The sequence below is a fragment of the Rhinolophus sinicus genome, linkage group LG07 (genome assembly GCF_036562045.2).
Source record: "Rhinolophus sinicus isolate RSC01 linkage group LG07, ASM3656204v1, whole genome shotgun sequence".
NCBI classification, from domain to species: Eukaryota; Metazoa; Chordata; class Mammalia; order Chiroptera; family Rhinolophidae; genus Rhinolophus; species Rhinolophus sinicus.
Window position 1 is genome coordinate 82626412 of NC_133757.1, and position 26574 is coordinate 82652985.

The window sequence follows — 26574 nt, forward strand, 5'->3', positions numbered from 1 at the left end:
GTAGAGCAAAGGGCTTCAGTTTTTCTCCATTAATTATGAGATTAGCAGAGGGCTTGTCATATATGGCCTTTATTATGTTAAGGTATTTTCCTCCTATACCCATTTTATTAAGTGTTTTAATCATAAATGGATGTTGTATCTTGTCAAATGCTTTTTCTGCATCAATTGATATAATCATATGATTTTTGTCCTTTATTTTGTTTATGTGATGTATCACATTGATGGATTTGCGTATGTTGAACCATCCTTGTGCCCCTGGGATGAACCCCACTTGGTCGTGATGAATAATCTTTTTAATGCATTGTTGTATTCGATTTGCTAGAATTTTATTTAGGATTTTTGCATCGGTATTCATCAGAGATATTGGTCTGTAGTTTTCTTTTTTTGTGCTGTCCTTACCAGGTTTTGGTATCAGGGTAATGTTGGCCTCATAAAATGAGTTAGGGAGTACTGTCTCTTCTTCAGTTTTTTTGGAAGAGTTTGAGCAGGATTGGTATTAGATCCTCTTTGAAGGTTTGGTAGAATTCACTAGTGAAGCCATCTGGTCCCGGACTTTTGCTTTTGGGAAGGTTTTGGATGACTGATTCAATTTCGTTACTGGTGATCGGTCTGTTTAGATTTTCCAGTTCTTCATGGTTCAGCCTTGGAAGGCTATATGTTTCTAAGAACTTGTCCATTTCTTCTAGGTTGTTGAATTTGGTGGCATATAGTCCTTCATAGTATTCTTGGATGATCCTTTTTATTTCTGTGGTGTCCGTGATAACTTCTCCTTTTACGTTTCTGATTTTGTTAATCAGTGTCTTCTCTCTTTTTATCTTAGTAAGTCTAGCCAAGGGTTTGTCAATTTTGTTAATCTTTTCAAAGAACCAGCTCTTTGTCACATTAATTGTTTCTATTGTCTTTTTGTTCTCTATTTCATTTAGTTCTGCTCTAATTTTTGTTATTTCCTTTCTTCTGCTGACCTTGGGTTTTACTTGTTCTTCTTTTTCTAGTTCTTTAAGGTGTAACATGAGGTTATTTATTTGGGAGTTTTCTTGTTTCTTGAGACAGGCCTGTAATGAGATAAATTTCCCTCTTAAAACTGCTTTCGCTGCATCCCAAAAATTTTGGTAGGATGTATTTTCATTGTCATTTGTTTCTATGTATCTTTTGATCTCTCCTCTAATTTCTTCTTTGACCCAGTCCTTCTTTAAAAGTATGTTGTTTAATCTCCATGTATTTGTGTTTTTTCCCGCTTTCTTTTTACAGTTGATATCCAATTTCAAAGCCTTGTGATCAGAGAATATGCATGGTATGATTTCAATCTTCTTAAATTTGTTGAGACTGATTTTATGTGCCAATATATGGTCTATCCTTGAGAATGTTCCATGTACACTAGAAAAGAATGTATAGTCTGATGTTTTAGGATGAAGTGCTCTATAAATGTCAATTATGTCCATTTCATCTAATGTGTCATTTAGGGCTACTATTTCGTTATTTATTTTCTGTTTGGATGATCTATCCATAGCTGTCAATGATGTATTTAAGTCCCCTAGTATAATTGTGTTTTGGTCAATTTCTCCCTTTAGTTCTGTTAGTAGTTGCTTGGTGTATTTCGGTGCTCCCTGATTGGGGGCATAAATATTGATGACTGTTATGTCTTCTTGTTGTACAGTCCCTTCACCATTATGAAATGTCCATCTTTGTCTCTTGTTATCTTTTTCACCTTGAAGTCTGCTTCATCTGATATCATTATGGCTACACCTGATTTTCTCTGGCTACCATTTGCTTGGAGTGTCAATTTCCACCCTTTCACTTTGAGTCTATGCTTGTCCTTGTAGCTGAGATGTGTCTCTTGGAGACAGCATATGGTTGGGTTTAGTTTTTTGATCCAATCTGCTACTCTGTGCCTTTTTATTGGTGAGTTCAGTCCATTTACATTTAGGGTGATTATTGATATGTGAGGATTTCCTGTCATTCTATCTTTAGTTTTCTGGTAAGGCTGTGTCTCCATTGTTTCTTTGCCTTTTTGTTGTTGTCTATTATTTCTGTGTGGTGGTATTCTATGATGTTTCCCTCTGTTTCTTCTTTTATTTCAGTATATATTTCAATTCTGGATTTATTTTGAGTGGTTACCCTTAAGTTTATGTAAAAGAAAGTTTGATATTTAGAGTATTCCATTTTCTTCAGCATGCTTACTTTCTCCATTCCCATATTCCGGTTCAGGCCTTTACTCTCCCCCTTTTTGAGTTTTGGTTGCCACAAATTGTCCCTGTTGATGGTGGTCGAATAGCCTCCTTTAGTATTTCTTGTAGTGCAGGTCGTGTATTAGAAAATTCCCTCAGCTTCTGTATGTCTGGAAAGGTCTTTATTCCTCCTTCATATCTAAAGGATATCTTTGCTGGATATATTATTCTTGGCTCATGATTTCTCTCTTTCAATAGTTTGAATATTTGGTTCCACTCCTCCTGGCTTGTAGAGTTTCTGCTGAAAAATCTGATGATAATCTAATGGGCTTTCCTTTGTAAGTTACCGTCTTCTTTTCCCTGGCTGCCTTGAGGATTCTTTCTTTGTCGTTGATTTTAGACAGCTTCAATACAATGTGCCTTGGAGAAGGCCTGTTGGGATTGAGGTAACTAGGTGTTCTATTTGCTTCTTGGATTCGAGGGTCCAGTTCTGTCCACAAATTTGGGAAGTTCTCATCGACAATTTGTTTGAATATATTCTCTGTTCCCTTCTCTCTTTCTTCTCCTTCTGGTATGCCCATTATTCTTATATTGCTCTTTCTGATGGAGTCAGAAAGTTCTTATAGAGTTCTCTCATTTCTTTTAAGTCTCAAGTCTCTTCTTCTATCTGTGTCATTTCCAGGTTTCTATCTTCGATGTCACTGATTCTTTCCTCCATCTGGTCAACTCTACTACCTAAGCTGGTTATTTCATTCTTAATTTCTTCTATTGAGTTCTTAATCTCCAGAAATTCTATTTGGTTCTTTTTTAAAATTTCAATCTCTTTCGTAAAATGCTCATGCTGTTCTTTGATTGAGTTTCTGAGTTCATTTAACTGCCTATCTGTGTTTTCTTGTATCTCGTTGAGTTTTTTCAGAACTGCAATCTTGAATTCTCTGTCATTTAAGTCACATATTTCTGTATCTTTAAGTGCCTTCTCTGGAGATTTTTCACTTTCTTTCTGAGCTATCTTGTTGCCTTGGTTATTCATGGCGATTATTGGTTTACTATTTCTCTTCCTAGACATCTACAGGAGTGACTTCTGCAACAGGTTGATAGGAAGAGGTCTTTCTTTTGTTTTCCAGTACTTGTTGGTAGAATGTTTTATTATTTCTCCAACTGCAACTTATTTTTCTTCTCCCACATGGTAGTGCTATGTTTTCTCTGTCCATTTTTCAATTGGATTGTTTGTTTTTTTGTTGTTGAGTTGTATGAGTTCCTTGCATATTTTGGATATTAGCCCCTTATCAGAGGCACTGTTTGCAAAAATCTTCTCCCATTCAATTGGTAGACTCTATATTTTGTCGATGGTTTCATTTGCCGTGCAGAAGCTTTTAAGTTTCATATAGTCCCATTCATTTATTTTAGCTTTTACTTCCCTTGCTTTTGGAGTCAAATTCATAAAATGCTCTTTGAACGGTCCATAAGTTTAGTACCTATGTTTTCTTCTATGCAGTTTATTATTTCAGGTCTTACGTTTAAGTCTTTGATCCATTTTGAATTAATTTTGGTACATGGTGAAAGACAGGAGTCCAGTTTCATTCTTTTGCATGTGGCTATCCAATTCTCCCAGCACCATTTATTGAAGAGGCTGTCTTTTCTCCATTGTATGTTTTTTGCTTCTTTGTCAAAAATAGTCCATATTTATGTGGTTTTATTTCTGGGTTCTCAACTCTATGCCATTGGTCTACATGTCTGTTTTTCTGCCAGTACCATGCTGTTTTGATTATTGTTGCCTTGTAGTAAAAGCTAAAGTCAAGGAGTGTGTTACCTCCAGAACTGTTCTTTTTTCTTAGGATTGCTTGGCTATTCAGGGTCTTTTGTGGTTCAGTACAAATCTGACAATATTTTGTTCTAATTCTTTTAAAAATGCCATTGGGATTTTGATGGGGATTGCATTAAATCTGTATATTGCTTTGGGTAATATGGCCATTTTAACTATGTTGATTCTTCCAATCCATGAGCACGGAATGTCTTTCCATTTCTTTGTGTCTTCTTCAACTTAAAAATGTCTTATAGTTTTCACCATATAGGTCTTTCACATCCTTGGTTATGTTTATGCATAGGTATTTTATTCTTTTTGTTGCAATTGCAAAAGGAATTTCTTTTTGGAATTTTCTTTTCTGAGATTTCATTGTTAGTATATAGGAATGCAGTGGACTTTACTACATCGATTCTGTAGCCAGCAACTTTACTGTATTTGTTTATTGTTTTTAATAGCTTTTTGGTGGAGTCTTTAGGGTTTTCTATATATAGCATCATGTCATCTGCAAAGAGTGATAGTTTAACTTCTTCATTACCAATTTGGATGCCTTTTATTTCTTCATCTTGCTTGATTCCTCTAGCAAGGGCTTCCAAATCTATGTTGAAAAGCAGAGGTGATAGGGGATAGTCCTGTCATGTTCTTGTCGTTTCTGGTAAGACTGTGTCTCCATTGTTTCTTTGCCTACTTATTGTTGTGTATTATTTCTGTGTAGTGGTAGTCTATGATTTTTCCCTCTGTTTCTTTTATTATATTATTTCAGTTCTGGATTTTTTTTGAGTGGTTACCATTAAGTTTCTGTAAAAGAAATTTTAATATTTAGAGTATTCCATTTTCTTCAGCACGCTTACTTTCTCCATTTCCATATTCCGGTTCAGGCCTTTACTCTCCCCCTTTTTATGTTTTGGTTGCCACAAATTGTCCTTGTTGATGGTGGTCGAATAGCCTCCTTCAGTATTTCTTGTAGTGCAGGTCTTGTGTTAGAAAATTCCCTCAGCTTCTGTATGTCTGAAAAGGACTTTATTCTTTCTCATATCTAAAGGACATCTTTGCTGGATATATTATTCTTGGCTTATATTTCTCTCTTTCAATGGTTTGAATATTTGGGTCCTCTCTCTCCTGGCTTGTAGAGTTTCTGCTGTAAAATCTGATGATGTTCTAATGGGCTTTCCTTTGTAGGTTACCATCTTCTTTTTCCTGGTTGCCTTGAGGATTCTTTAGTTGTCATTGATTATTGACAGCTTCAATACAATGTACCTTGGAGAAGACCTGTTGGGGTTGAAGTAATTAAGTGTTCTATTTGCTTTTTGGATTCGAGGATCCAGATCTTTACGCAAGTTTGGGAAGTTCTCATTGACTGTTTGAATATACTCTCTGTTCCCTTCTTTCTTTCTTCTCCTTCTGGTATGCCCATTATTTTTGTGTTGTTCTTTCTGGTCGAGTCAGAACGTTCTTGTGGAGTTCTTACATTTCTTTTAAGTCTCAAGTCTCTTTCTTCTTCCATCTGTGTCATTTCCAGATTACTGTCTTCGATGTCACTGATTCTTTCCTTCAGCTGGTCAATTCTACTACCTAAGCTGGATATTTCATTTTTAATTTCTTCTATTGAGTTCTTAATCTCCAGAAATTCTATTTGGTTCTTTTTTAAAATTTTAATCTCTTTGGTAAAATGTTCATTTTGTTATTTGACTGTGTTGCTGAGTTCATTAACTACCTATCTGTGTTTTCTTGCATCTTGTTGAGTTTTGTAAGAACTGCAATGTTGAATTCTCTGTCATTTAAGTCACGTATTTCCATATATTTAAGTTCCTTTTTGTGGAGACTTTTCAATTTCTTTCTGAGTTGTCTTGTTGCCTTGCTTATTTATGGCAATTAACGATTTATTATTTTTCTTCCTAGACACCTACAGGAGTGGGTTCTGCAACAGGTTAATAGAAAGAAGTCTTTCTTTTGTTTTCCATTAGGTGTTGGTAAAATGTTTTATTTTCTCGAAGACTGCAGCCTTTTATTCTTTCTCAAACTGTAGTGTTATGTTTTCTCTGCACTATTCCAGCTTCTCACACAACCAGGGGATTCCCTGGAAGGCGGGCTTCTCCTCTGTGAACAGTTCGCCTGGGTCATACGGCGCCGCCTCCATGGGGGGAATGTGGAGTGCTTCTGAAGTTACAAAGCTCTTCCTGCACCAGATTCAGAGCCTGTGTGTCTCAGCAGTTCTGTTTACTCCTGCAGGGATCCGTCCAGATAGGTGGGGACAGGGGCGGGCTGAGTTGTGATAGGTGGGCCAGAGCAATGGCGGCGACCACCACCACAGCTGGTCCTGTTTCCACAGCTCCCTCCCCTTGGCCAGAGCTAGTTGGGCTGCGAATCTGTGTCTGGGGTCTACAGTTTTCAGAACAGCAAATATTCTGTTGTTTTGATCTGACACTGCTACTTTTCTGCTTCTAGCACCGGGCAGGTAGGGGCGGGTGAGCTCTGGGAGGGTAGGGAGGGGGTGGCTAATCTCAATGTCTAAGGCTTCCATTCTCTGCTCGGCATTGAGGGCTTAAACCATAGTTTTCAGCCTTCTTCCCTCAGTCTTTTCTCTGAGGTCTTTGCAGTGAGTGTTGGGTTCAGCTGTGTTATATGCTGCCCCCTCAGCCCTGTGGGCCATAAATGGAACCCTAGCAGTCCGAATTCTTCACTCTCCCACAGCTGCGGTAGTTCTGGGGTGCGGCGAGCTCCGAGCACTGAGCTAGGTCTGCGTCCTCTGCCCATGTGTCTCTGTCTCCGCACTTCTCCCTTCCCTCCTCCCCCGCTCGCACGATTCGCCCACCTTTAGGTGAATTCAGTAGTGGGCCTCTTCGTCTTTCCTGTCTGCTGTGCAGGAGTCCTTTGTGGAGTTATAGTTGTTCGATTAGTTGTAAATTCCAGGGGAGATTTACAGAGGCTCACCTTATGCTGCCATTTTAATGACGTTTCTCCTCAAAACCTATTTAGTAGAAAACACATTATCACACACTACAAACACAACTAGAGTAAAGCAAAATAATTTCTTGATTTAGCTCGGTAGAGGTACATTTAGCTTGTAGAGATTTTGGAATAATTTTCTGAAAGTGAGGAACTTTCTTCATCCTTCTGGTTAAATTTAAATGGATTTAACTAACACTAAGAGACAAGGAAGAAGAAAAAGTTGGGAATTAGGAAAATTCATCCTTGAATATTCTAAAAATGAATACTAGAATAATTGAACATAATTATGCATAAAAATAATGGAATATAGAATAGTTTTGGGGAAAAAATTATTTTATTTTAATGAAATGTGATTTGTATGTAAAAGGACATTTTCTATGTGCTTCTGCCACCTTCTCTTTTCCTTTACTATCCATTCAATTTTCTCTGGCTAAATGCTTACCATCCTTCTAGGTCTAGCTCAAAAGTTAACTCTTCCAAAAAGCCTTTCCTTAATTTATTTGGGAATATCCTATTTCTACTCTGATTTCCAATAGCACCATATCATTATTTCTCTATCTTACACTGGGATCATTTGTGTACTATCCCTTATCACCTTTACTACTTGCCCAGAGTCCTTGTCTGGTTCACCCTCACATCGTTCACATTCTCTAGCATTGAGTCTTTCATAGGGTATGCGCTGGTTAGATTGTTGAATACATGAGTCAGGCCTAATGTATACCTGCACTGTGAGGATACAAAATAACAGCCTGCTCCCACAAGGAAAATACAATATTCAGAATTACATGTATCATATTTACTGACAAACTATATTTTTCTCTTTCTGAGATATCTTAGTGCTAAACCAAAAAAGATAAAGAAAGCAGGTCATGAAATTAGTTGTAATGATACTAGTATTCTGTATTATAATAATTATAAAATAATATTCTTTATTACAATAATTATAAAAATACCTGTTTTGGCCAAAACATATCCTCAATACTAGTATACTATGTGGCATGCTAGAGGTTCTTAGTACAGATTTGTGTCCCTCTCCCCTAAACTACTGCCCCCTTACATTGTACATATCTATTGCAATTCCATTGACTCTATTCCCTATGCTGAACTCCATATTCCGTGACCATATATCTATATCTATATCTATATCTATATCTATATCTATATCTATATCTATATCTATATCTATATCTATATCTATATCTATATAATTATGGTTGACATACAAAACTATCCAGCTTCAGTTAAATCCCTACTTGTAGATTATTTCTATTGATCCAACTATGCCAGCAGAAGGTAAGATTAATAGTTAAGTAAGCTTGTTAAATAATTATGTATGTCAGAAAGTACACCATACAGTGACAATGCTTATTTTTAAATTTTTGAATATATTTCAGTATTTGCTCCTAATAATTTGTTTGAGGAATAGTCATTTACAAGCTGTGTATCTATTTAAATAAATATATTATAAGCGAAATGACTACTATGAAATAATCAAGTATTAGGAATTAGAAGTGAGAGACAGTTCATTTCCTACAAGAATCAGTCTAGAATTATTTCTTTTTCAAATGGTGGCTCTTTAATTGGGCTTTGAAAAGTATGGTTTGGATTTATGGAGGGAAATGGAGAAAGTGTCTAAAGAAGTAGAATAAAGATAACTATGTGAGCATAAAACTTTTCATCATTTACAAACAATATAAATATTATTTTACCATTGTCATGGTCAAAATCAGAAGAAATGCTGATTTAGAATTTTGAAGGTAAAACAATAGATTTTGCCAGTGACTTAGCAGAACTGAGATAAAAACAAAAGTCTTTCGAGAAAATTGTCTTTAATTGACTACTTGGTCAGCACAGGTGAATACAGAGATTATAAAGTAGAATCTGACAGGTGCTTAAATGGAATAATTATATCATCTTCAATAGAGAGTCTAAGGGAAGTTCACGATGTAACAACCCTACAAAAAGGTTCACCTGAAGTTCAGAAGCTGTAACAATTTTAATTAATCCCCACTTGTCTTGTAATGTGTCTTTAGTTCTGGAAAGATTCAAATGGAACAGAAAAGGAACTTTACTAAAAAGTCCTTAAGAGGCAGCTCAACTAAATGACATATTAAGAACTAATCTCCAACCATCATTTTCTCTTGCTCTGTGTCTATGAGGAGAAAAAGTAAAGAAACAGGTTGGCAAATTTATGATGCATGCTTGAAATGGCAGGACTAGTATTGCAGTTTCCAAGGGAATTCAATTACCTGAAGTTTGACTGAAGACAAGTTACATCCTGTGATTAACACCTTTAATTGGACCAAATATTAAATTCTGTTCATGTTCTGATACCCCATTTTTAATGTAGTCTTCAAAGTCATTAACATTTTCAGAAATTAATCTGAAATTATGTAAATTCACAAAATTTTACCAACCATTTGGTTTTTCTCAATGTCCAAATTGTAAGCAAGAATTTATACCGAATCAAATCATAAATGCAGAAACAAGTGTTTTTCATGAACAGAACTTAGAAACAGTAGTAATATTGTAAAGGAAAATCAAAAGACCAATTCTGATCTTTAATTCTAACAGTAATCTAATTTGGATGCAAAATGTTAAGAATTTATAATTTTCCAGTGTAAATTTTTTTAACTGCAGGTTGGTGCAATAAGCAAAATGAAAAAAAAAAAGTTGCCTTTACTCTCCTTGAAGCATGAATCAGGTGAGAAACTCACACAACCTAAAAAGAGAATCCTCTTTTCTGCAGATTAATGAAGGAATATGCTAAGAGTGCAAAGATATATCTCCCTCTGATAGTTCCCAAAATTTGCAAGGATGAAGACCCTTTTTGAATATGTGTCTACAAAGTAGGAGGAAAAAAATGAGACTCTTAATTTTAGCATAATTTGAGGAAAGTTTAATAGGGGAACTATTTTCAGTGGCAGAGTATAGTGAAACCACAAGGAACACAGCAATCCCCTGGGGCTAGTTTCCCTGGGGCAAGGTGTTTGCCACCAAAACTCAGAAGGAACGGGAGACAGAGAAAGCTGTCAGAGAGGGCTCCTGTCAGGAGCTGATTCAGAATGGCAGCCATGGCCAACCCACAAGGAGGAAGCTCCAGGGAGTTCATCCCCCGACCTCACTTACCTCTCCTTCCAGTCTCCTGCCATTGCTTCCATTGGCTGAACCCATTAAGAGACAGAGGACAAGAGACCCAGTAGATGGAGTTGCCATTCTCATCCCCGGGGTTTTGAACAGATTGGAGAGAAGAGTAGAAATGGGGAGGCAAATAGAAAAGATCCAGCACAACATCCAAAATTTTTATCACACACCCAACATCTAGTAATTATACATATTAGTTTCAGTTACTTGAAGATATAATGACATGAAATTGCTATGAAAACAGTAGTGCTTTTAAATCAATTCGTGCTTTGTTAATGTAAAAAAAGGTAGAATATGCAGTGAATAAATGGGTTCTTGGACCCCCTTGCACTACTTCTTAGCTCCTCAGGCATCAGAACCCACATGACAGGAACTGCTGCTCTGTTGTTCAGAGGCTAGTTGGAACTAATTCTTTATAATAACTAACATAAGTTTTGTGCTAGCTGCTGCTGATTACTTAGGCCACTTTATCTCATTTAATCCTTGCAACAACACTAAAGTCAGAGAAAATTTGAAGCTTAAAAATATTAAGTAACTTTCCCAAGTTCATTCAAGCAGTAAAGGTTGGCTTCAAAATCACATCTGCTGATTCCAGAGGCCTGAGACATAAAGACTGACAAATACTGTCTAAAAGCTAAATCGATTCATTACTTCAAAAGGTTTCTGTTATATACCTGAACATGCCAGAGAGAATATGCACTTAATATAATGAGAATGTAGTGAGTTATCTGTGTGCTTTTCAAAAGGCTCTAACCAAAGAACATTTCTAAGCAAGAAAGAAAAAAAAGAAATCATTTTACATTAACTATTGTTTTTAGGCTGTAAGTTTAATGTGATATTAAGAATGTGCAGAAAGAAACCCTTCTCATGAAAATGTAAGTGTAAGGCACGGCAGTTACCCAGTAATTTAATAAAAGTTATAACATTAAGTATATAACAGCTTGTCCTATTCATTTAAGTGGCACTATTCGCTATAAAGTGACTCACCGTTATTGTATAATTCAATTCTCTTATGTCTCAAACTATAGTCAACAATGAGATTGAATTTACAGATGGTTATTGGATTTGAGATATTTCCCACAGTTATTCTACAAGTTAGCTGTATTTTCATGCCATCTACAGACCTTTGCATGCATAAACAGTGGGTTTGGTATTGTTTAAAGTTATCTCAACAGAGTGAGAATCCAGCTCTTGATACACACTATTTTTGTTGTTGTTCTCGTCTGGCATATTTATTTTAGGCATGTAGGATAACTGTTGTTAGCTTTAGGAAGGAAACTGTATGTTTTCTCAAACTATTCAATATGTATTCATTGCATTTGTTAATTATTTTTATTAATTTAAGGTTAATTTCAATGATAACTAAAGTACTTGCCTAAATAATTAATTTTTATTTAAAAAATTACCATTAAAATACTTTTTATAAGACTCTAATGAGAAGAGTTAGGAAAACCATTTCCCCTAGTCATTTGTATGAGGAGTCTCCCAAGAGAACGTAAGGAAGTGTCCCGGTTAGTAACTGAAACCTGCTTACCATTTATTAAGATCAGGTCATGTCAGCATGTCAGTTATTTCTCCTCAGCACATTAGTTTAGAATTGGAGACACCCCTCAATGGGAAACAGGAAGGTATTGGGCAAAATGTGGATGAGATACTTTATATTCAGAATTATTTGTATTTTTGAAAGATAATACAATGTATATTCTATATATTGCATATCACCTTCAGTGTCATCTGGACCAAAAATATGTATTAATGTTATTATATTGAAATATATGAATAGCTACACTCAACAGGATATACATAGCTATAAATAGCTTCTTATCATTTTAGATCAGAGTTTTGTTGCCTAATGATTTCAGACACCGAATTAAAGGAAACAATTTTGGTTTCAGAACTTTTTGACTTGGTATCCAAGTATAAGTAATAGGCTTGTATTACATAATATTCAGTAAGATTGAGTTATAGAAGATGTGTGAAAGAAGCAAGAGAGGTGTTTGAAGGGCTAAGCAGGGGACACCTGACCAGTACTAACTGTAATCTGTTTCTAATAATAATCGCCACAATACAGAGCAGTTGCTCTAGGCAGGTGTCTATATTAGGTACTTTGTAAACATTATCAAATGAGGTGGATAGTTTTATCCTCATATTACAAATAAAGAAACTAGGACTCATAATGTTTACCTTGCCCAGGACTTTCTATTATAACTCACTAGGTCAAAGGTCCAAGCTTTGAACTGACTCCTGTCAAATTCCCAAAACTGGGCTCTTTGTACTAATATCATATTGCGTCCCAAATACTTCATTTTATAACACTGCAGCTTATTAGGAAACTTTTAAAGTGAAGTAACTTCTCCTTCCCTGTAGTCTCCATTTACATACATTGATCACTACGTAATAGGCTTTGTGAAGCCACATATAATACATCCAGCTTTCTTCCACATATTGTTGTGGAAAATGGCGGAGATCGAGAAACTCAAGTGGCACACAGCGATCAGGGAGAACACAGCTTTATTTTGCCGGCAGGTTCAGCGGGATCGTTCCCAAAAAGACTGAGCACTTACTGGGATCAGGCGCTTTGTTTTATAGGGTTAGGCTTCCAGGAGAATTCGCGCCATTGCTATTGCGGCACTAAGGGATTGGTTAAAGCTGGCCAGGGTGCCGGGGAGGTCCGTCCCTAACAGCTGTGATCGCTCGAAAACTGCTCTGACAGGAAAGCCTCTAACAGCTGGGCTCACAGGAAAACTGCTCCAATAAGATATCAGAGGAGAGAGGGGGACGGGAAAGCCTCTAACGGCTGAGCTCGCAGGGAAAAACTGTTCCAACAATATCAGCCTTTCTTTATGAAGGTAATGTCCCTGTATCAATATCCATCCCGAGTGTGGTAGAGTGCATTCTTGGCTATAATCCTTCGCCTCCCTGTGTTCACAGTGGGTGATGTTTCAATCCATCTCAAAAAAGCAGCTGAGTCTGTTTTCCTGATTCCTCGCCATCACTTACTTGTCTTGCTCTAGCTAACAGAATAACGCCACTTCTAAGCCTACACACGAAGAGGACTATGTGTTTCCCACTTGCTCTCTTGCCATTGCCATGGGAAGAGCTTCCCCAAGCAGCTGCCGCACCCTCAGTCTGAGTTCCAGAAGGAACATGTGGGGAGCCCCAACCTCATGAGGGCCAAGCCCAGATCCATCCATAGCATAGAAGAGAAACCCCAGCAAACCCAGCCTAGACCAGCAAACCTCCAGCCAAACCACAACACATGACCTAAATGATTACTTATTGTTGTATGATGCAAGTATTTTGGGGGTGTTGAGAAACATTATTGTACCAGTAACATCCAACATCCAGGGTGAATGCCCATACAGACATGGTTTTCCTCAACCGTTCTTGGTAAATTGTGATTCCCATTTTACCAAATACTGTAGCTGCTGTCTTCCAAAACCATCTCAGTTATCCGGGCATCCATCTTAAGTTGTGGCACAGTGAACTTGAGGTGCGTTGTATCAGATGAGAACTGACCCGTGTAAAGAAATGGCATTCTTACATCCTGTGCTTCTTGTTTAAAGCCCTTCAACATCATATGACTGGGTGGTTTTCCAAAGTGGCTGTGTCATATTATTGGGTTTTATCGAATTGGTTTTCAACTGAAAACCTAGGTTCTTTCTAAATGAACTGCTGGCAAGCCAGTTCTAACACCATCCTACATCTTCGCAATTTATTTTTTTTAACCTAAATGCAGAAATTTGTATTTAGTTTAGACCTTCTCTTGTTGATTTGGAGCTACTTTTTTGGAATACTAATTCTTAAAACCAGTATACTAATTATATTTCCTAGCATATCTTATATTTCTTTACCAAGTACCCTTTCTACCTTTTTTTTTAAACAGAGAGTACCAAGGGCAAAGTTATATTATAAAGTTCATTATAGCATTGTCCTACTCTCACAGTGGGCAAATCTGATTCCTAACAAAGGTCTGACTCTATAACCACATATGTCAGAAGATGATATACTATCTTCTGATTTGCTGGTCAGTATGATTAAACTTGTCTTACTTAATGCATGCAAAGATTATCAACAGTAATGTGTTATTCTTCCTAGCTGTTATTAACTATATTTTTATAAGGACTGTGCATTTTAAGAGGCAGGAAAGGAGCACTGAACTGAATTCAAAATCAGCTGACTTGTTTACTACTATTTTAATGATAATAGCAATGGTTTATTAAGTGACTAGTATGTGAGTAACTGTCCTTGGGGTTCCCCTAGGTTCTCTCGCTGAACCTTAAAACCGCTGGGTAAGGCAGTACAATTGAACCCCACAAAAGTGTACAAATTGCTTTAGCTACAAACCCTAAATTGGTTCAGAGGTTAAAAATAAAGACTGTGGAATTGAATTATTTCAGCGGGCCTCTCCAACTCTGACTATTTATGACTAGATTCGATGTCTCTGGGAATAACTGATTATCAGGATATAAGGCATAGACTCTGGATGTTGAGGAAAAGTCCCAGGGGCAAAGAGACTTCCCAACACCTTTTTTTAATCTCTGATTATAATAATAATAATAATAATAATAATAATTATTATTTATTAGTTTCAGGTGTACAAAGCAACATACTAGTTAGACATTTACAGCCCTCACAAAGCGATGACCCTCCTCCCCCAAGCTACTACCTCGTATTTATTTATATTAGCTGTCATGCATTGAGTGCTTACTAAGGGCATGTGCTTCACAAACATTTTTCTTTTGCTTTTCTCCTTACCATAGGCCAAATAAGAAGAGAATTTGTATTGGAACCAATGGAAGTTGAACTGCACTATGCCAGTGATAGCATACTTCTCTGAAACTCTCTGGGGATTGCCCTGATTGGGGGAATATAAGGGTGAAATTCAGGGAATCGATAATGCAGTTAGACGTAGCTAGCTTGCAGTTTGATCCACCCTGATATTCAGCTGTTTTCTGTTTCTCTCCTCACTGATTAACTTAAGGACTGTGTTTTGTTCCCTTTCTCAAGCTACCCACACTTCACTAATCCATTTAATTAACAGAATCCTAACCTGAAAAGAACAATTTCCTACTCCTCAGGCACCTGGACACCTGATTTCCTTGCAGTTTTTACCCATAAAGCCCCAGGCCGCGATGGCCAAATCCGAGTCCGGAGAAAACATTACCTTAAAACAGACCAGACCCCAGGGAGTGATGTCAGCCCTTGGACCTGCCTCACCGAGTCCCCCTTTCCTTTGTTCTTCTTGTGTACCCATAAAACCTTCTGACCGATCTAGGAACGGAGAGATGGCCTTTGGACAGGAGTCTGCCATTCTCCCAGATGCTGGCATTCTGAATAAACATGCTTTTCTTTCCACCATATCTCTCGATTTTCAACTTTTTCAAGTGGCATGCAGCCAGACCCTTAGCAGGGAACCATCTGAATAACAATCACTGGATTAAAATATATATGGAACGCATTAATGTTAATTATGCAGATTAAAAAAGAGGAGGTTAATTTACACTGGGAATGAAAAAGATGGCTTCATAGAAGAGATTTGAATGAAACATCAGACATGGACAGAAGGTAGGTGAAACAGAACTTTTCTTTTTCTTTTCCTTTTTCAGCTCAAAATTAAATCTTGCCCTAGAAGTTGTTTTTTCTGTGTTTCAGATTCCTAATCAGATTGGTATGGAATAGATAATAAAACTTATAACAATACCTGGAAATGTTCGATTACCTTCTATTATATCTATGATATGGCTACATGCCACTCTTATTTAAAGCCTTGCTTGAAGGATTTCATATTATTATAGATTAACATTAATACCTGAAATAAAGAAATTTAATCACAATTAGTAAACTGTGATTAGTAAATTAAGACTGCAAACTGCCAAAGGGCAGGATCTGTATTTTATTCAAATTTGGATTCTCAGATTTTTAGCATAGGGATTGGTATCTAATATATATATATTCTTTTTGTTGAATCTGATACATTTGGGTTTATTTGGTTTATTCATTCCACCTGTTTGTGGAGCAAATTTCAATGGTCTCTGTTTGAAAGATAAAAGTATTTTTACCTGTGAAGGTTTGGGTTTGTTTGTTTCTTGACCCAGGACCAATGATCTGGCAAGACTTTCAACATCATTCATTTATAAGAATAAGGTTTGAGGCCTTTTCCTTTCCTACAAAAATACTGAAGGGAAAAGAAAATAAAAAAGTGGAAAAGGCAAAGGAGTTGCAAAGGAAGTTCTCTCTCCATCCAGGTTTATTTATGTCCAGAACAGCTAGCAAATCCCTCTTCTCAGACCAGTCTCTTCAGAGAGAAGAGCACGCAGGCACCAAACCAGTGGATGGGAAGAAAAAGCCTTCACAAGCTTTCCCAGTCTCTATCTGTTGACCTGCCTTTTTGTAGAATGGGGTTGTTATCGTTTTTGTTTGGGTGATTAATAGAGATTTTTAAAGGCATGACTGTCAAAAAGATCCCTAAAAATCTTTGTCTTACTGGATTACCTCTCCCCAGCAACAATCAAGCCAAGCTTTAACAATTTTTTTTAATGTAGAAAAAGTGTTCGGAGATATTCATATTTCCCCAGTGGAATTTTATATTACCTATGGAAACAAACAGTTTTGGGGTTGTGGGGAGCGGGGGGAAGGATAATAAGAAGAAAAAGAATATAGTGAGCTAATGACAGAAAGCTTTGATTTTATTATTCATGTACGTGTTTTGCAGAAGAAAAGGAAAAGCAGTGTGGGGACAGAGCCAGGGTTGCAGTTTCCAGGCTCTTGGCCTCACGTGGAAAGGTGCTGGCTCAGGTAGTAAATGGCCATCAACTGTGATTGGATGGCCATCAGCTGTGGCTAGTTGGCCGTCAGCTGTAACCAGTGAGCCATTGGCCACTAATATAACTGCCATGGCTATGCTAGCAGAAAATGGGGGCTAGGAAGAAGATGGTGACTGAGGAGTATGGATTGCAGATTGCAGAGAGGCAGATTACAGCTAGCAAATGGGGAGTCAGTTGGTTGGCAGAAAAGCAGAGAGCAGGTCGCACGTCGTGTGAATCCAGCCTCCAGTGAGACTATAGTGGTATGACTCCCCTATCTATGGCTCTGTGGGTGTTCCTTTTTGGCCTCACCGTGTCCTATATTCTTATGTGCGGAGCGGGACCAGAGACCCCGCAGGCCACCCTGCATGACACATGGTGCAGCGAGCAGGGTCTCCTGTGTGACACCCCACATGACAAGCAGAATGCATCGTAATAGTGTGTACCTGTGCACATGTACTTGTAAAATGTTTTTAGTGGTGAGGCAGCTTTGATAATCAAGACAGTCACTTACGTTGGTAGTAGAGAAGGGACAGGTAGGACCCAGAAGAGGGAGCTTGGACAGAAGCAAACAGTACAGAAGGCCTGTGAGCTCGGCCTCGGTTCCACTCCGGGGAAGTGCTGCTTGTCTTTCCCCTTTGTTTCTGGTTCAGTTGACAGGGATCCGCTAAGGGGGTGGCCATTCCAAATGGCCACTCCTCCCTAAATGCCTAATGAATGAACTCTGGAGGTGACAATATTCTGTAAGAGACACAGGAAATTCTGATTTGGATCAAAACCCAAAACTCCCAAGTTGCTAAGTAGCATCTTAGTAACTATTGACTGCAAAATAGCCTAAGGAACTATGGTTTTGAAAATGGCTGGTATCTGACTCACCGCATTTATCTATTGGCTATCATGAGTGGTTGCACTTTTTCAGCCTCCCCTCTCTCCTCTCCAGCTGCTGTGTGATTACCTCATTCCAGACAAGCCTGATTATCATCAGTGAAACACATCCCCCAAATAAATATGACTACATTATTCTTAATATGCAGTGATTGAACATGAACATATCTAAAACAGTTTTAATTCACACTGAGTTTTATAAAACAGCTGAAAATAAAATGACTTCATGTTTTAACACTATCTCAAGAGTGGATCATTACCTCCATGGCGTACATGTCACCTTGAGCACAACAGCAGTTTTCACCAGCCAGCGGTGTGCTGGAGCCACAGGCTCATGAGATCTGAATATGCTCATCTCTTCTCAACTAGGCGTTCGGTGAATTCACTTTGGTAGCTTGTAGTGGACGCTGGTGGGGTTGTTTATACCACAGAAATTGACCAAGGCTATATCTTAGTCTGTTTAAGCTGTTAAAGCAAGATACCAGGGTGGGTCCTGGCTTATAAACAACAGAAATTTAGTTCTCACAGTTCTGGAGGCTGGAAGTCTGAGATCAGGTTGCCAGTATGGTCAAAGATACCTCCTTCTATGCTCGAATGGTGGACGTGGCTCAGGAGCCCCGTGGGATCTTTTATAAAAACTAATCACATTCAAGAGGGCACCACTGTGGGGACAGAGCCCCAGAGGGTGGTTTACAGGTTCTCGGCCTCACGTGGAAAGGTGCTGGCTTGGGTAGTGGATGGCCGTGGGCTGTGGCTGATTGGCCGTCGGCTGTGGCCGGTTCGCCAATTGGCTGCTGGTATAACTGCTGCGGCTACGGAGGAGAGCCGAGGAAAGCCGAGGAGAGCCGAGGACTGCCGAGGAGAGTGGAAGAGAGTAGAGGAACAGAGTCGAGGAGAGTGGAGGAGAGTCGGTCGGTCGGTTGGTGGAAAGGCGGATGGCAGGTCGCGCGTCCGGTGGGCCCAGCCTCCAGTGAGACCATAGTGGTATGACTCCCCTACCTATGGCTCTGTGGGTGTTCCTTTTTGGCCTCACCATATCCTGCATTCTTGTGTGGGAAGCGGGAGCAGAGACCCCGCAGGCCGCCCTGCCTGAAAAATGGTGCAGCGAGCAGGGTCTCCCGCACGACAACCACCTTCAAGGCCTAATCACCCCCAGCTGCTAACCCATCACGCCGGGCATTAGGATTCCAATATGTGAAGTTGGGGTGAAACCAATAATCAGGGCTTTTTTTTTTTTCTTTTGCAGGGAGCCAGTGAGCCGGTTTCCCAGCACACCGAGTTACATGTGCATTATAGGAGGAGATCCCGTGTCTCTGTGATTATGTCTCTGGGACTAAGATTGTTGCCTTCTGGGTAAATATCTAAAGAAGACACTGCCTAAGAGAGACTGTATTTTGTTACCGCTAAGCTCATATCTTTCATTAGTTGTGAGTTAACCTCCCTGTGCCTTAGTCTCCCTGTCATGCGGGGTGTCATGCGGGGCCTCAGCTCCCGCTCCCCGCACAAGAACGCAGGACATGGTGAGGCCAAAACGGAACACCCACAGAGCCATAGATAGGGGAGTCATACCACTATATTCTTGCTGGCGGCTGGGTTGGAGACACAGGAAGCAGGAGCCACACGATCTGCAACCTGCCTTCCACTTCTCTGCCAACCAACCTCACTTGCTAACTGCAATCTGCCTCTCTGCAACCTGCACTTGCTAGCTCAGCCACCATTTGCTGCTAGCGTAGCCATGGCAGTTATATTAGTGGCCAATGGCTCACTGGTTACAGCTGACGGCCAACTAGCCACAGCTGATGGCCATCCAATCACAGTTGAAGGCCACTTACTACCCGAGCCAGCACCTTTCCACGTGAGGCCGAGAGCCTGAAAACTGCACTCCTGGCTCTGTCCCCACACTCCCTATCCTCAAAATGAGAACATAATAATACCTATTTCATAGCATTGTTCTGACGATTAAATGAGTTCATATGTGTGATACACTTTTTAAATGCCTGGCACGGAGAAGTTGCTCAATAAGTATTTTCTATCAACAGGAGATGAGACTAGATGGTTTTTCAGTCTTCCAAAAGACGGCCTAATTTCAGTTTGTTTTCCTTGTTGAACTTTTATATTGTTCAGAAGCCAATCCCCAACTTCCACAGGTTCTGTGAAGAATGGTTAAATGAAAGCACAGCACATCACTTTGAAGTGCATAAAGTACTATGTAAATGAAAGATGGAATAATTATGTTAAAGTCATCATCTTGAATTTTGTTTATACTACATCTTTGAAATGAGGATCAGATTTTTCTCTAGGCAGTTACTGCTCCTACAGAAACAAACACAGATGGTGCACAAACCTCCTACTGAATAGTTTTAGGCAATGGTGTATATCAAAATACCGCAGGTCACTAAATGTACAAAGATTCAAAACAAACCCCACATCTCAGTGTCAGGGCAGCATGATAATTTAGGCAAATAAGCCTTTGCTTGACAATTGAAGGATTTTCTGATTCCTAGAAAGCACAACAGAAAATCTTACATGTTGCCTACATTTTACAAAATAGGATGTTAAAATGTAATTCATTTTAGAGGAAAAAAAATCAGTTTGTCTTCTGATGAGTGTTTCTAGCCAAACTAAAACTAATTTGGGGGCTGTGCATGCAGACGTTCCCATTTTAGAATGACCTGGCCAATCAAAGCAGACAAAGAGGGGAAACAAGTTTTAAAGATATTTTTCTTACACTCAAACCTTCCAAGAACCCAGTCTTTAAAGTTCAGGGTTCCTGTTGTTCAGCAGGGTAGACCTGTGAATTCTGTACCTTAATTCTTCCAGTTAGGTCTTGGGTTAGTTTGCTCTTGGATCCATTCCTTGTGCTTCCTCCGGCTCCATGGCAGGGAGGGAGAGCTGACCCTGAGGCTTCCTTTCCCTGAGCACTTGAAGCTGACTTCTGCCAGTGGGAGCTTGGAGGTGGGGCAATGGCAGAAGACTTGAGGTTGGGGAGAAGGGAGGGGCCGGGGCACCTCTCCTGACACTCAGTTTGTCTCCTGCACCTTCTCAAGCAGCAGCTTTGTCTCTTCCATGCTCCACCTCCCACCACGGAAGCCGACCACAGCTCCAATTCTCACCAAAGAACCCAAGGCTCCTGTGTTACACTAGCTCCTCCTGGTCCTTGCATCCTTCCAGCCTGGGGTTGGTTGTGACTTGCTTCTGTTGCTAAATCGGGCTGCCTCACTTTTCCCTAATTGGCTTCGTCTGTCTCTTTTTTTTTTTTTTTACCTGTTTTGTGCTTTAGTCAATCCCCTGTGTGAGAGTCCTCCATTTAAATATTCCAAGTGAATCCTGCTTTCCTTGATTGGACCCTGACTGTTCCAAGGTCTAACACAGGCTACTGAATTCTTAGGCAAGTAACACCTTTGGAAGTGCACTTTGTATTCAGCCCAAAGATCTCAGAGGACCTTATGGAGCGTGAACTGCTGCTACCGCTCTTTCCTTTGCAGTTAAACGAAAATTCTACCTTGAGCCTGCTCTGTGCCATGGTCCTAAGATGGAGGCAGAGAAAAGTTATTTTTCTTAGTTTCTGTTAACAGTAGGGTCACAAGACACTCAGCCATTACACTTGATTGTTAGCCTAGCTGTCCCCCTTCGTCAGGCCACACCCCTCAAATACACTGCAGGGAGCTGATTTACAACTGGTTGTTAGTAACTTTCCTAAAAAGTCACAAAGGATGATAGGGTCCCCAGATTATTTCCACATATATAACTGATAGGATTGGAATATGGATCTGTGAGCTGTTAACCACTCTAAAATGTTGTCCTTCACTAGTAGTTGCATCCTCTTTCTGTGTCTGTCTTCCTAAATTTCAGCGTCCATGTAAATATATTTCCACTGTCTTCACCATCAGTTAAGTAAATGCCGTGTCTGTAATTCATTTCCCTTGAAAAGGATGAGCTCAACCGTGCTCTGTTTATCCCAGTTAGGACAGCTCCTTTTGCAAATATTGGTCCACTGCCTCTGGTGTCATTTCTCATGCTTCTGTTTATTCTACACAAATAGATTCAGAGCTTTGCAATCAGAGGTACTTTTTCTATCTCCTCACAGCATGTTCAAAGTGTAGGTTTGTGAACTAAATATCTTCTAGATTTCACCAATATCTGTGCTAGTATTTTTAGTTCCTTGTCAAATGAACACATTACTCTGCAGCTGGAATCCTGGGCATTTGGTTCCCCTGGGTGGTTCCTTTATTTCAGACTGGGGAGTCTGTGGGCTGGGCTGGGTAGCACAGGGACTTCAAGAGATACCTTTGGCACTTTTCTTTAGGGTCAAGAATATCCCTAAACTACCTCCCCTGAGGGACTCACTATGGCCCTTCTAGTAGTTTCCACCCTTGATAATTGGTTCTCTGTCACTGAACCTGTTCATTTCCTTCATAACACTTAGGATAATTTGTAACTACAAGGTCAGACAATTAAGTTTGCGAACTCATCCTAGAAAAAGTGCTACATACCTCATTGCTGAATATCACTACGGTCACCTTTGAGGTACTCTCCTTGGGAAGCTATGCACCGATGCCAGTGCCTAGTCCACACTTCAAAGCAATTTTGGAACTCTGTTTTCTGGAATGGCCATCAGAGCTGTTGTCATATTACCCGTGCTGTCCTGAATGTCATCCAAATATCTTCCTTTCAGTATTTCCTTTGTCTTTGGGTAAAGAAAGAAGTCATTGGTGACAGATCAGGTGAGCAGGGAGGGTGTTCCAATACAGTTATTGGATTACTGGATAAAAACTCCCTCACAGACAGTGCTGTGTGAGCTGGCGCATTGTTGTGATGCAAGAGCCATGAATTGTTGGTGAAAAGTTCAAGTTGTCTAACTTTTTCACGTAGCCTTTTCAACACTTCCATATAGCAAACTTGATTAACTGTCCAGTTGGTACAAATTCATAATGAATAATCCCTCTGATATCAAAAAAGGTTAGCAACATCATTGCACCAAGTTCAGAAACTTGTCAGACCTCATATATACATACATATAAAATATATATAAACTAAGCACATGGATAAAGAAGTTAAATGTATACAAATATGTAAATATATAGTAGATATAAAGTATATGTATGTATATGTGTAAGCAATATATGCAAAAACACCCATATGTATGAGCGTACATATGTGCGTGTTTTATGTTTTCATTTTCTCTTTCCGTCCACAGATTTTCTTTACCACATTTGCTTTACCATGTAACACCCAAGCCTAACACAGAGCCTGGCACATCATAGGTACTCAGAAATATTTGTTGAATAAATAATATGTGAATGCATGAAGCTGCAAGAACAAAGAATTCTTTCCAGTCTTAGTCATGTCATCCTAAGTATTACAGTGAAAAAGTGAAAGGAGGAGAGAAGTAGAAGCATAGAAAAAGAAAGGAGTCAATGTTCTCTCTAATCCAAAATTTCACAGATTTGTAGTCTGGCTCCTCCCAGAAAGGGGCTCACAGACTTCTCTGTTTTCACCTGGAGAGGGGAAAGAGGAAGACAAGAAAGTCTCTGCTGTCCACTGTTGGTGCTGCCCACTAATAAAATCTACAGATGTGTTAGCAAAAAGTTATTGATTTCCAAAAAACAAATTGGACATCCCTACATTTGCTGTTTCAACCTTCTGTTTCCTCTCTATGAGTGCAATCCTGCTCTCTTTAGAAGATATCCATAGCATGTGCACGCCTTTAGCTTACATAAACACTCTGATCACTAAAAAGAAAGAGTGGGACGTAATTAGGAGTACGCGATAGAGAGCAGTGGTCGGCAAATGACTGTGAGCTGGACTGCCTGGTTTTATCTCCCGGCTCCATTGCTTTCTAACTGTGAGATTGTAGGCAACATTGGTAAAGTAGAGACAATACGAGTACCTGACTCGTAGGGCTTCTTATGGGATCAAGTAAGTTAGAACATGTAAAGCCCTTAGAATCATGCCTAGCACAGACTAAACACTCAGTAAATGTTCAATAATCATATTCTTATTCTTTGTATTATCAGTTTTGCTGCTATCACCGAATTAAGGTAGGTTTACTTCAATACAGAATGATTAAATTCCCATTCTACAGAGAGAGAATGCACACATAAGTAATAGTAAGTATGAAAAAGGAAATATAGGTGTAGATGCATTATAAATGTAAAAACACATGGTAGAAGGTCAGAATTCTAAGATTTTTATGTCCTGTTGATAAAGTTTTTTCTTTAATCCTTACTCCTGATACAAAATGTTATTTCATACACCTGTTAAATAATGATGATTACTCTTATTTCATCTCCCATGGTCTAAAAGATTTAGAGAACAATTGAATCAATCTACTTTTTAATAACCCCAGCCTTGTTAAGGAATCATAAGAAATTTAATTCAATAATTGTCAAACCTGTTCATTCAAAAGCTATTCATATTCCCCAGAGCTGCTTGAATTCCTTTATTTCATCAAGAAGGCATTACATTTTCCATTCATAACACAATAGCACCTTTAGCCCTTAAAAAAAGAAAAAGAAAAAACAGCCTTCCCACCTAACTGCACCCCTCCCTGCTTATTTGTTCTTTATGAACATATTTATGTATTTCATTTGACAAATATTTATTTAGTTTCTATCATGTGCCAGGCATTACATTAGGCGCTAGGTTAACAACAACAAAAAGCAATAAAACAAAAAAAGGCAGTGAATAAGACAAAGTGTCTGTTTTCATAAAACCTAGAGTCCAGAGAGGGTTTGCAGCAATAAACAAAAACATAGTGTGTCCATTATGAGTTGAGATCATCATTATGCCAGCAATAAATGTAGCTCTTGAGGCAGAATAAGAAGAATGGATGGCAGGGAGGGTGAGGGCTGTGTTAGGCCAATTACAGAAGACCTCTCTGAGGAAGAGACATTTAAGCAACACCTAAAGGAAGGAAGGAAGTGGTCATTCAGATTGTTGAGAGAGGCGCACGTTTGGGCAGAAGGGACAACAGTACAGAACTCGAGGTCGTGGTGTCGCAGAGAACACATACATGGCACTGGGTCTGTGACTGGTCACTGGTAAGTAATGGGGGATGGCATGAGAAGAACGTGGAGGGCAGGGACAGGTCAAATCACGCAGGGTTTTCTGATTTGGGGATTCTCAATGTGGAGCCGGACACTGTTAAAAGGTAAACAAGGGCGTAGCATGAGATTGATGTATAATATGTTTCAAAAGATAACCTTGGTTGCTGTATGAGGAATTTAGAGAAAGAGGATATGAGTAAAATAAGACAACCTAGCAGACTATTAAAGGAATCCAGATGAGAGAGATTTGTGGCTTAGATTTAAGTGTTGGCGATGGGGGTGTGGAAAACTAGATACCAGAGGTGCTTAGGCGGTAGAAATGACACAATGTGATGATGGATTAGATTGGAAAGGGAGGAACCATGTGTGACTCTTTTAAGTTTCTGCCTCAAATACTAGATGATAGTTCGTTTACCATGAAGGAAAAACTGGAGAAGCACCAGGAGTTCTGTCTCGATTGGGTTAATTGCATGATACCTATGTGACACCCCAATGGAGATGTTAAATAAGCATTTGGTTACACTGATGTGAAGCTGTCATACAAGTGAGCCAAAGATGGTATCTGTGTATTGGCCCCTAGATCTTTTATTTCTTCACTGCAGGCCCATTAGCTCAAAAGCCGGCCAAAAACAAAACCAAATTTTTACACATCCATTTATTTTTAAAATAGGCCAAACAAGCAGATTTTTTTTTTTTTTTAGCCGTTTAGAGCCTGCCTGTTTTGTATACCTCCACGAAATCTCACCCACATCTGCTAGCAATAGATAAACCGCGGGCCATGAAGATCCCCAGCCGCTGCTGCCCTTCTGCGCTCTCTGACCCAGAGGCTGCCTGCATTGCCTATACACAGAAGCCCCCTTTCCAATTCCCGTCTCTCCCAGAAATTCCCGCGTCCTCCTCGGCTTCTGAGTAGCAACCATGAGCCTTGGTCTCTAAACAGACTTCTGTGAGGGACTTCCCCAATCTGTCACAGCGTATCCCAGTAAAGTCTGTGTACGCTACTGCCGCCTTGTGGTCAAATCTTTCCTTGCTCAGCCACAAAATCCCTTGAACCCCTTGCAGAAGCTCAAAGGAAAACTCTGCCCTCAGATGTCTGAATGGAAATAATTAGCATAGAGATGGCATTAAGGCCTTGAGAATGAATGATAACATTCCAGGAGGAGTGTATAGAAATCAGGCAAGAGGGCCCAGGACTAAATCTGAAGTTTCAAAATGGGAGCTCTAGTGAAGAGGAAAAACATGCAAGTGTAACAACAACTTGGTTCATTTCTACTCATATTCTATGACTCGGGCCAGACACTGGGTCCTTTAGGACAAAATCCTGTCTCCCCCAGACTAAGCCAAGCTGTGTCCTAATGACCGCCCTTTTTTCTGCTCCTGGGCATTTCTGTATTACTGCTCTACCACACATTTCTGGAATTATCTGGTTGTTAATTGTCTGCCCCACATGAGGCTGTCTTTGAAGCTAGAACACGTGTTCATCTCTCAATTCCAGAGCTCCACCACATCACCTGACACAGGATGCTAAATGAAGATTTTCTGAGTGAGTGACTGAACAAATGATGGATTATGCAATCTACTATATTAAAATGGGTATAGAAAAAGGTAGTGCTGATAATGCGGTGATAGAAGTTTTCAAATGGCTGGGAAACATGAGGACATCTTTTGCTTTCCTGATGATGGTATTACTATCCAGTCCTCTTTCTCAGTCTGAAGTTAGATTCTACTCTCACCCTGAACAGAGACTGTGGGACATCGGGCTCACATATTGTACC

At 39.3% G+C, this 26574-nt stretch overlaps 1 long non-coding RNA gene across 1 annotated transcript in view; it reads left to right on the top strand.

Moving 5' to 3' along the window:
- The window catches only part of LOC109439629 (uncharacterized), a 45641-nt gene that overhangs the window by 12706 nt on the left and 6361 nt on the right, over positions 1-26574 (top strand). The window contains exon 2 of the long non-coding RNA XR_012498091.1: positions 18997-19103. This is a non-coding gene — a long non-coding RNA (uncharacterized LOC109439629). The remainder of the gene's footprint in view (positions 1-18996; positions 19104-26574) is intronic.